A 10,654-nucleotide genomic window follows, 5' to 3' on the forward strand; every position below is an offset into this window, starting at 1 on the left:
ATAAATATTTTTCAAACGGTGAAAAAAATCATAAGAATCCGTGAAAATTAATTGAATAATTATTAAAAATATTTATTTTGAAAATAGGATTTCGACTTGAAGGGATTTTAATCGAATTGTACATGAAATTTGACGACGAAAATTGAATTGCAAAAATTGGCAAAGAGAGAATGAAATTAATAGAGAATAAATGTAATCAGCAATTTTTATTTGAACAAAAGAAAAGGAAAAACAAAACTAGATAAAACGAATAAATGTTAAAAGTAGCGAATTAAAAAGAAATTGTTCAATTGGTAACCCCGTTTATAGCCCCGTTTAAGCAAAAATAAAAAAAAAAAATAAAAGCAACAAAAGAGCAATTACCTAAGGCCGTATACGGGAAATAGCAGGCACAGACAAGAGAGTCGCTAAAGACAATAAAACGAATGCAAAAAAATTAAAAAAAAAAAAAAAAAAAAAAGAATTCAACTGTTTTCGCTTGTTCACCTTCAGTTCGTTTTTGTTTTCGGTGCAAAAAAAAAAAATAAAAATTAAGAAAAAAAAAACGTTAAATAAAAATATTTCTTTTGTTTAAACAATTGTGTTATGAGAAGCTCTTGTGTTCGGTTTATTTAAATTATTGCAGTTCAAAGAAGTAGTGATTGTGCTTGTTGTTCGGTTTTTATTATAAGCAATAAACATTTTTTTTTTTTTTTTTTTTTGCAACACCGAGAACCATCCTACGATTTTGTTGTGATTAAGTAACATCTGCGTTTTCCCTTGCAATTTTTATCTCCCTTATCGGAGAGATTTAGGTGTATGTGGCTTTTGTAAATGACGTCAGCGCAAACGCAACATTTCTTTTATAATCGACGTTTAGTTTAGTTTTTTGTCATTGCTGCAACATCATCTCAATATATTTGGCTTTCATTTCTTCAGCTTGAAATTCCCTTTCTTCGGGAAAAAATCAATTTCCGGGTAAGTTGTATTATAAATACACGATCTTTTTTATTTCCTTATTGCTTCGTTCGTACGTATTTTTAAATCCTTGGTAAATGCAAAAAAAAGAAAAGAAAAAAAAAAAAAAAATAAGAAAAGAAAAGAACATATTCTCTCTTTGTCTTTGTCTTGATTTTTTTTTTTTTTTTAGTGTAGTATAATATTATGATTTTATTATAATATTAATCGTAATATTCTTCATAACTGTGTCCTTCCAAATATATACAGGCATGTATATAATATATGTATCAATATATATGCGATGGTGTCTGCATAGCTTTCATATTTACAATTAGACTTTGTACTTGCTTTGCCGGCTTTCACCGTTATTGCTATAGTTATTGTTTTTGCTGCTGCTGCTGCTGCTGTTGCTGCTGGTTTGCCCACATTGTTCAGTTTAGTTAGTGTCTCTCAGTAAGCAAGTGTTGTGATATTTCTACAGTAAATAGAAGGAGTCTGTTTACTGTAAAAGAAAAATATACCGTTTAAGGGAATAAAAACAAAAAACCTCAAACATTTTAATTATCGCATGTATGTATATTCGATAAATAGTATTATACCTTATAGTGTACACATATATAGATATAAAAATTTATAATATTAAAAATTATATAAAAAGATTTTTCTCTTTTTAAGTCTTTTCCACTCTAAATACTTAACCATATGGTCTGCAATACATTTTCAATGAAATTACTGATATGCACTTACCGCCTGTTTTCAGTTTTCGTATCTTATTTTGTTTGTTTCAATAAATTTTATATCTATAGACAAATCTATTTTCACTTACTCTACTTAACTCGCGATCTTAACTATAACCGATCAAATAAATTCTTTATACGTTTATATAAGTATATCTTGCTTACTTATATGGCAAATAGAAGTTTAGACTAAAATTCATTTCATAACTGTTCTATTCGATACTGTGAACATCTGTAGACAAGTGCTGGCTTTATTTAAGACCATCTGACAATATTCAACTGAATTAACCTTTAATCGATAATTGAAAATTGCCTTTAGTTTTCCGTATATGTAACCGGTCGCATGATTAACCGACCGCTAAGTAAATATATATGTAGCATTTGCCTTCTGTTTGTCAAAATGTGTAAAATGAAAAAACACCGACTTTCAAAGGTTCAAAGGTTGTCGAGAAGAAGTTCCAAATGTGCCCAATGATCAATCAAGAAATCGAAAAGCAAAAAAAAAAAAAGAAGAGGATAATTTTATTGCAGAGAAAATCAATTTATGCCTCAAGTGCTGCAAGTATTTGTCGTTGATAGGCAATTTGCTAATGTCTCGGATTGGAACTTGGATTTGGAAAATATTTGAGAAAATTTCCCATGAAATATTTTTTTTTTTTGATTATTGCTATACAGCAAACGTCAAATTCTATTTGACGGAACAATATGTAGACAACTTATGACCAATCAATCATTCACCAATGCGTGTACTACGGTGACAATCGGAAAGATGGGAACGGAAGAGAAGAGAAAGAGATGGGGAAGCGGCCACAGCCTAGTAGGGCTATCTATACCCAATCGGTAAATGTTATGCCTTTTATCGACCGAGCGCACCCACTATAACTGCGACGAAAGTAAACTCTGTCGCCGTCGTATTACGATTTGAGTTTGATTGAACTCTCAGCTACTCGTCTAGGCATATACGGGTAAAGATAATTCGTAGGCATAGTTTTCCAGAGGGTGTAAGCAATGTATTTGAATCACAAGCATATATATATATATATATATACACGCGATACATTTTTGTTATGAGGAGATTCGTGAAAAAGTGAATTTTCCTTTTCAAAATACCAACTTTTCTAATTTCTTTCAAAGCTAATCCAGTTTTAAACTCATTTAAACAGCTTAAATAATGAAATTGACATGTGCATCTGTGTCGAAACATCTCACGAAAATGACAAACATGATTGTAAAGTTTTACTTTCAAAATGTCGTCGGACCGAAAAGCTGCAATATTTGCATTTTTATGGCTGGAGAAGTTGTTCGATTATTAGAGAAATTTCTTGACTTTTCGGTATTCGGTGGCAAATTCATCAATTTTCCTTGTTTACGTAGGTATGCTGCAAACAGATGAGAGAATTTACCGCTTCATTATTTGTAATAATAATTTTATTTACCAAGTAAGTAAATACATAAGTGTTTCGCATAAAATCAACGAAAGTATCGGAAAGCCGTCTAGTTTCCTCTTGTCAAATAATAACGCAGTGACAATTTTGTGTTAATGGGCTAAAAAAAAAAAAAAGGCGCGCGATTAAAAACGACACATATTGTTGCCAGATTGTGTGTGTGTGTGTGTGTGTGTGTGTGTGTGTGTATATTACACGCACAAGCGGACAAGCGAAGGTATGTTTATTTTATCAAAGTGATTTGAATTGGAATCCGCCCAGACGATTCTGTACGACATATAATATTTTTATTGATATCAAAACTGTGAAGCATGTCTGTCTATCTGTCCGTCCGCCTGTGTAAATTAATTTAATGCTTAGCTTTGAATTTGACAAAAACATTGCAAGTCCTTGCATGCTCCGTGTTTACGAAAATAAGCCACTAGGCGACACTAGATGCGGCGATAATAACTGACCATACAGTAAATGTATAAAAATAGCTAAAGGCCGGACAAGCTCGCACAATATTATGAAATATTAAAATTTATTTTATTATTATTATTATTATTATTTTTTTTTTTTTTTTTTTTTTTTTTTTTTTTTTACGATAAAGGTGAGTGAGGGGTATAATAGAATCGGCCATAACCGAATGCCATTTTCTTTTGTAAAATGATAAATGATTTTTTTAAATTAATTTTTTTGACAATAGCAAGGATAGATAGAATTAAGACCAAGTTTATTTTTCCAGAAAATATTGTGATACCGTAACCGTGATTTTTTTTTATACGCAACAGACATGAGAAATTATATTTCGCGCGCTATTCACGCAAGAACTGGCAAATTATCGAAACGTATTTGAATATGTAAGAAAGTTTTGATAAATTTAATTTATATATGTTTTTATTATAATAATGGGCGTAAAAATTATAATTTCAAGTGGAGGGGAATGAATGAATGAATCGTGCTCGATGCAGGCTAATAAAGAGTCTAACTTAATTTTCTTCCCATCTTTACATATCCATATTAAGGCTACGTGATAATGTGAATTGTCTTGGCATACCGTTATAATAGAATCGAACATGTATGTATGTATGTATGTATGTATGTTATTCTGTTAAATAAAGACAACATTTTTTTTTTTTATTTAAGGTGTGAAAAAATAAAAATTCAAATTGAAATTCGAAAAAAGCCCCCAATAGAAAGTATAAGGAGATCCCTTTAAGCATTTGGAAATCATAGTTAAATTGGATTAGAGCTTATTAGGCCTTATGTTTGTGTGCATAATCCAGTTTTTATTTGCGAACTCTAGGTCAAATATTAAATCAATCAGTAACTTGTCAACTAAAAGTCATTGAGCGAGCGCTGTATGACGCTGGTCGAGACAGCGATTACCATTTTATAGCTATTTTCCAAAATATTTTTTTTTTTCATTTTTAAAATATTTCAAATAAAAAAAAAAAAAAATAAAAAAAAAAACAATCAATTTTCTTCTTTCAATGAGCGGATTTTAAATCTTATCTTTCAAGTCTGAATCTCCCCATACGCGTATCAATGGAATTTCTGCGAGCGGACTATTAAAATTCTTGTTGTCCACGCTCTTTAAAGGCTGGCTATTGATGCGATAATATTAAGATGGCTATGGATAATGCTTATCGCATGGCTATTGAATTTATATTCTCATCTATCGACTTTGAATTTGCAGTTGTGTGTTACTTATGATATAATGTACTTAATGTATTCCTTGTTTTTTTTTTTTTTTGGTTTTTGAAACGAATAGAAAGCAACAAACACAGATAATAACAAAGAGCAAATACTAAATATAGTAAAAACAAATCTATATATATATATAAAACAATCAAAAATAGAAGCAATAAAAGCAAAAATTAAATAAAACAAACAAGAGAAAAGCAAAGCAAAGCGGAATCTAAAAGCTTCATACGAATGAAAGTGTTAACAATAACAACAACAATAATAATAATAATAATAATAATATAGTGAGAATGCCGATAACGAAATGATAATGACATTGCAAGTTTATAAATATATTATCGAGAAGAATACGAGCTTTTAACATTTTGTCTCTGAAACATATTTAAAAAAAAAGACACAACATAAAGAGATCATTTTTTTCTTCGGCAATTTATTTATTAATTGTAATTGTCATATTTTTCTCAAAACTTTCTACAACGGTTAACGGTATGCGATACAATCTCTGCACTGCTATGCTTACTTGCTGACTTGCAGTGCGTTGCATCAAGTTTCCTTCGATCATACGTTACTGCGTGCAGAGTAGTGCAGCATAATATAAGTGGGAGCACGATTTGCTTCCCCGATTGCAGTAGAAATTTTTTGCACTTTTCACACATCTTCCTAACGATGGCGCCGCCCAATGATGGCGCGATGAAATACGGATTATCGATTCGCTTCTCGTAATCTTCTCAATCTTATACAGTGATCGCAATCACTCAGAATATGATTAAAAATTAAAAGTTAAAAATTTCAAAAATAATTCTTGAAAAATATTTATATATTTATATATATATATATATTTCATTTTTTTTTTTTTTCACTTCTTTACAAAGGTGTATGCACATAGAATATCGCGTTCCATGTTGAAATAGTCATCGTTTTCTAATTGGAACGTACTCTCCATAACGTTTATTCGAAAGACTCACCGACGAACGAAAGATTCCATTCCTTTTAAATCGAAATTGAATTTTAACACATCATCCAATGAATCTTTTGTCTCTTCAGATCCCTATGATTTGTGTATTGTGTCATCCTTCAAACAATATGTGGCAAAATTTCATAACATTTCGGCCAGAGTTGTTTTAATGGCTCTTACTACTTTTTTGGTACGTTTGAACGGATTTCGCCTAGTGTACACTAGGATCACTGGCGAATTGACCTTGAAATGTAGTGATGAGCCTATGTTTGCATTTCGCCTAAACTGTGGCGCAAACATCGCTCTGAGTTAGCAGCACGTTATTGTCAAAAGTGAGCAAACGCGGCATCAACTGCAAACCGGGCTTTCTCATGAGACAAAAAATAATTTAATAGATTGCCTTTCGATATTTTAAAGGTGTCCAGCTATTACACGCAACCTCACTTTTCGGTCAGCCAAAGCGATTTTTCGCGAGCACTTTTCTATATTTTATGGAACAATTGCCGAATTTGGGCGATCAGAGTGTCAGAGTGTTCAGCATCATCGATGTCCGTACGGCTATCTTTAAAATTAACAAATCGCCTATAAATTTGTCTTATCGCCATAAACCTTTCCTAGCCGATATTGATTTTGAACGGTACGTTATATGCCCACCACTAAAAAATAAAGGGATTACTCAATTTGTTTTTGTCAGTAAGTGTGTAAGTGTGTTAATTCTAAATTAATTATGGTAGATGTAACAATTGAGTCGATGAGTTGTTTTCGTAAAAATATCATCGATCAATATAGATATCAAATGAAAGGAGTCGAAGCGTAGAATACGATAAACTGTGCTAACTATACGGTAAAAGTTCCTCATTCGGGAGATATATGTGCCGCGAATACGGAATTTTGCTTGGATACCTATTAGAATCCTTTTATTCGTATGTATTTACTTATTAGAATCCGCGAATAAAGAAATTTATAGCCGCGAATAGAGGAATTTTATCGCATTCTTTTAACCCGCGAATAAGGAGACCCCGAATGAAGGAAACGCGCATTAGGAACTTTTACTGTAATTTAATTGTGATGGATGTTTGATGCATAAAGTCTTGGGATTTTAAAGAAAGAAAAATTCGATTTCTTGGACATTAATATCTTAAGTGAACCAATTATCTATATGGTGGATATAATTTTTTTTTACTTGTTTTCTCATCAAAAAGCAACATCTGATCAATTTGATACGAAATTCTTCAGATATTTCGATTGTTTTGAAAATTACAAATGTACTACTAGCACTAAAACAAATGGCACTTGTAAGCTAATGGTCGAAATGTCATGAAAAAATTTCGTCAAATATCGTTTGAAGGTTAGGTCGTTCCGGACATCATAGTCGTTAGCAGTGTTGCCATATATATGTTACATCGTAGATTTCCAATTAGATCTTCATGAAGCTTAAGAACATATGCGATATTTTGTATTTTGCTCGCATGACACTTTTAAAATTTGATATAATTTCAAAAATATCATATATGAAAAATTATTACATATTTGGGCTATCACGTCAGTGGGTGGAGAACTTTGCTAAACAATATCTATTTTTTTTTCATTTTTTCAAATTGGAAGAGTTTGAGGTAACTTTGACTATCTCTATTGTGAACGGAATGCAAGGTAATACACTCAATGTTTACGCTGGTAGCCCTTGAATTATTCTTATTTAGATTTCAGTTCTAGATACTGTTTGATTAGTTAGTTTCCACGTTTTGGAATTGCAAATATTGTGAATATTCTTTTCTTTTTTTTCTTTTTTTTTTTCACGTTTTCACATTGTGTACGTAACTATATAAGATAGCAATAAGCGTAGAGAGTGTATAATATGAACACGTACGCACTTTTCATATATCCGAGTAAGTGCGATTGTTCGTTACATTCATTGAATACATACGACACGTACTTGAAGAGATATGCTAGTCCATAAGGTATATGGCATATGTACATGTGTACAGACAGTGTATTTGCTGACATTGTTTACGCATGTTTTGTCTCCATATGGAATGTCGTCTACCTAAACATACTTCAAATATATTCATTTTAGCGTGAAGTAACTGGAAGTTTTCGCTTTCAATAATAATTTACGTTAACATATTGAAAAAAAAAAAAAAACAACAAAAGGAAAAAGATTAAATAAATAAATAAATATAAAATGTACTGATTTAGATCAGTTGGCATAACGATATTTAATATACTGTTTCTATCTAGGATTAGTAAATTTCATGCAAAATGAATTAGCAGAGAGAAGATGAGAATAGGAATAGGAAATAGGATGAGAAAATATTTGCAAAGAAGGAGACATATTAATAATGTTAATTTTTTACTTCAAATTGCTGTGTGTGTGTGTGTGTGTGCGTGCATAACTTATGTATCGCAGCGCATCAAATTTTAATTTCTTCACTTTCATTGCAACAACTTTTTTATAGTTTTGAGTGTCATCAAGCGAGTGCTTAAAGTTGTTGAATAGCATCTCCGTATCTAATTTCAATTCTTTAATTCAATTTATGTAAATGCGAGGGTGCACCATAGCGCCTACATCAACTTGGCAGCCATCGTGTGCTAACACTATGCCGAGGAATTTAAAGAGGGGGCAGTAGTGTCTGTTTACGTTTGACTTAAAAGTAGAAATATCAAGCATGACGGGCGCAGTGTGTCATACGATACGCAGGCAATTCCACAACAAGCAAATGGGCTAATCTGGGCTTAATCTAGACCTTTTCTACGCATTTCTTTTCATAGTCTTCTTAGTCTTAGTGGGCTAGCAGCCGGTTTTTTCCTTCCTTTATTTATATTTGAGCAAGCCTTTCTCACCTTACTTGACACTAGAACTACCGACATCTTGCATACGTGCATTCATTTCTAACAAAAAGGACCATTTTTATTCCCTATTTTTGCGATTCACCGGGTCGATTAAGAATCCAAATCTCTTATGAGTCGACCAGTCCATCAGCAAGCAAGTATTTTGTCGATATAATCGGCATAAGAATCGAAAACATCCTGTTCGGACAGATAATAATTAGTTGATCGAAATCACTGTTAATACAAAGAAGTTGGATATAACAAGCAAGCAGGACAACACATTTCTGTTCAATGCTTTCAGTGTTCCGTGGACATGATTTTTCATAACGAGCCGGACGTTATCGCCCTGAAAGTCCGTTTCACATATTGCACCGATTGTGCATTCCCGAAGAATCGGGGATGTGATATATTATTACCACATCCCCTTACCCCTCCCCGCAAATAGCGACATCATAATCATTCATATCGACTATTGGTTTCAATGACGCGTCTAGTGTACGTCACAGTTAAGCGAACTTTGCTTAACGTAACGCATCGCGCAAGACAGTTCAGCAACGCAATCTACCGAGTTAAGCCAGAAACGTAACTCTCCTTTTTGCGTTTGGCGACTTTTTTTTTACAAAGAACTCGATCTAAAAATCATTGTTGCTGCGTATGTTTCAGCAGAATAAATAATGCTGATGCGTAAAACCTGAAGATAATAGATTGATATGGAAAAGTCATAATATATCAAAGACTAAGAGAAAACGCAACATCTTCTGTTACGAAAAACTAACTCATCAAGATTTATTGCTATATTGCATATTACGTATATGCAATATAGCAAACATAGTTTCAGTTTAAGGTAAAACCAGGAGTCTGTGTGTAATATTTTTGCATTCTTTTTAAGAAATGTTTGTCATATTAGTTTACGTTGAAACAAGTAGTTAAACGAGAATGCTTGTGTTCCATAGATATTTTCGACTTATGTGAACTTAATTATGTGATCTATATATTAGGGCCTATCTTTTTCTATATAAATTTCATTTTATCACGTATCGATGATATTGGCAATGACGAGCCATTATAATGAGTTTGACCCAGTTACTTATTATTGACTATAGATATTATGTCTTTGTAACATTTACATTAAACATCATCCTCCTCGTTCTCGCATTTTCATTTATATAAGAGATGAATGCGCATAAAATTGCCAGTGCACTTGGACATAAGAAGGAGAAAACAACTTGAAAAGAGATATCGAGTATATGCAGCAGTATATTAAGTTGCGTCAAATGCTAGATACATTTCTCTTAACACTTTAGAAAAGATAAAAATGTAGACCAGCAGTGGCAGCAATGTCAGCTAGACTAACTTCCATAGAGAGGATAAAGAGAAGAAGGAGGAGGTGGGGTTTTTGTTTATATATTGCACATTTTATTGAATGATTTAAGAATGATGACATTTATATCAATAAATAGTTTGTTTGGTATTCATTCTCTCCATATCCTCTTTGACTAATAGTGTGGCATACTTTCCTATAATAAAGAATAATAACATTGTGAAATGTTTATATAGCATACTTCAAACGATTGCAAATCTGAAAGCAAATTTAATGGGTTTTTAGGAAGAAAACACATAGGAAATTATTTATTGACTCTAACAAGGTCAAACGTACAGCAAGAGCAAGCGTACTATTTGTGTTTCTTCAATAACAAAGACAACACTACAGTTTAAAAAGTTATGAAATGAGTAACACAAAAGTAATAATTTGTAAAGTGATTTGCAAGGTTTGTAAACTGAATCAAATAGTCCTTTTTGTTGTTGTTGTACCTTTCCAATTATTAATAAACGGTAAATCGTGGGAATGGCCGGAATCGTTCCGGCCATTGAGAAAGATTGGTGATCATCTGAAGTCCTTGTCTCTCTCTCTGTCTCTCTCTATCTATCTATCTGTCTGTCTCTCTCTCTCTCTCTCTATCTGTCTATCTATCTCTATCTCTCTCTCTCTCTCTCTCTCTCTCTCTCTCTCTATCTCTCTCTCTCTCTCTCTCTCTCTCTCTCTCTCTCTCTCTCTCTCT

General features: G+C 32.3%; 1 protein-coding gene across 1 annotated transcript in view; it reads left to right on the forward strand.

Moving 5' to 3' along the window:
* The first annotated feature begins 21 nt into the window (after nt 1–21).
* Nucleotides 22–10,654, forward strand: part of LOC119645180 (myotubularin-related protein 4) — a 31,813-nt gene continuing 21,180 nt past the window's right edge. The window contains exon 1 of the mRNA XM_038045164.1: nt 22–957. The gene's annotated coding sequence lies outside the window, so the exon portion shown is untranslated. The remainder of the gene's footprint in view (nt 958–10,654) is intronic.

Source organism: Glossina fuscipes, unplaced genomic scaffold, assembly GCF_014805625.2.
Source record: "Glossina fuscipes isolate IAEA_lab_2018 unplaced genomic scaffold, Yale_Gfus_2 0, whole genome shotgun sequence".
NCBI classification, from domain to species: domain Eukaryota; kingdom Metazoa; phylum Arthropoda; class Insecta; order Diptera; family Glossinidae; genus Glossina; species Glossina fuscipes.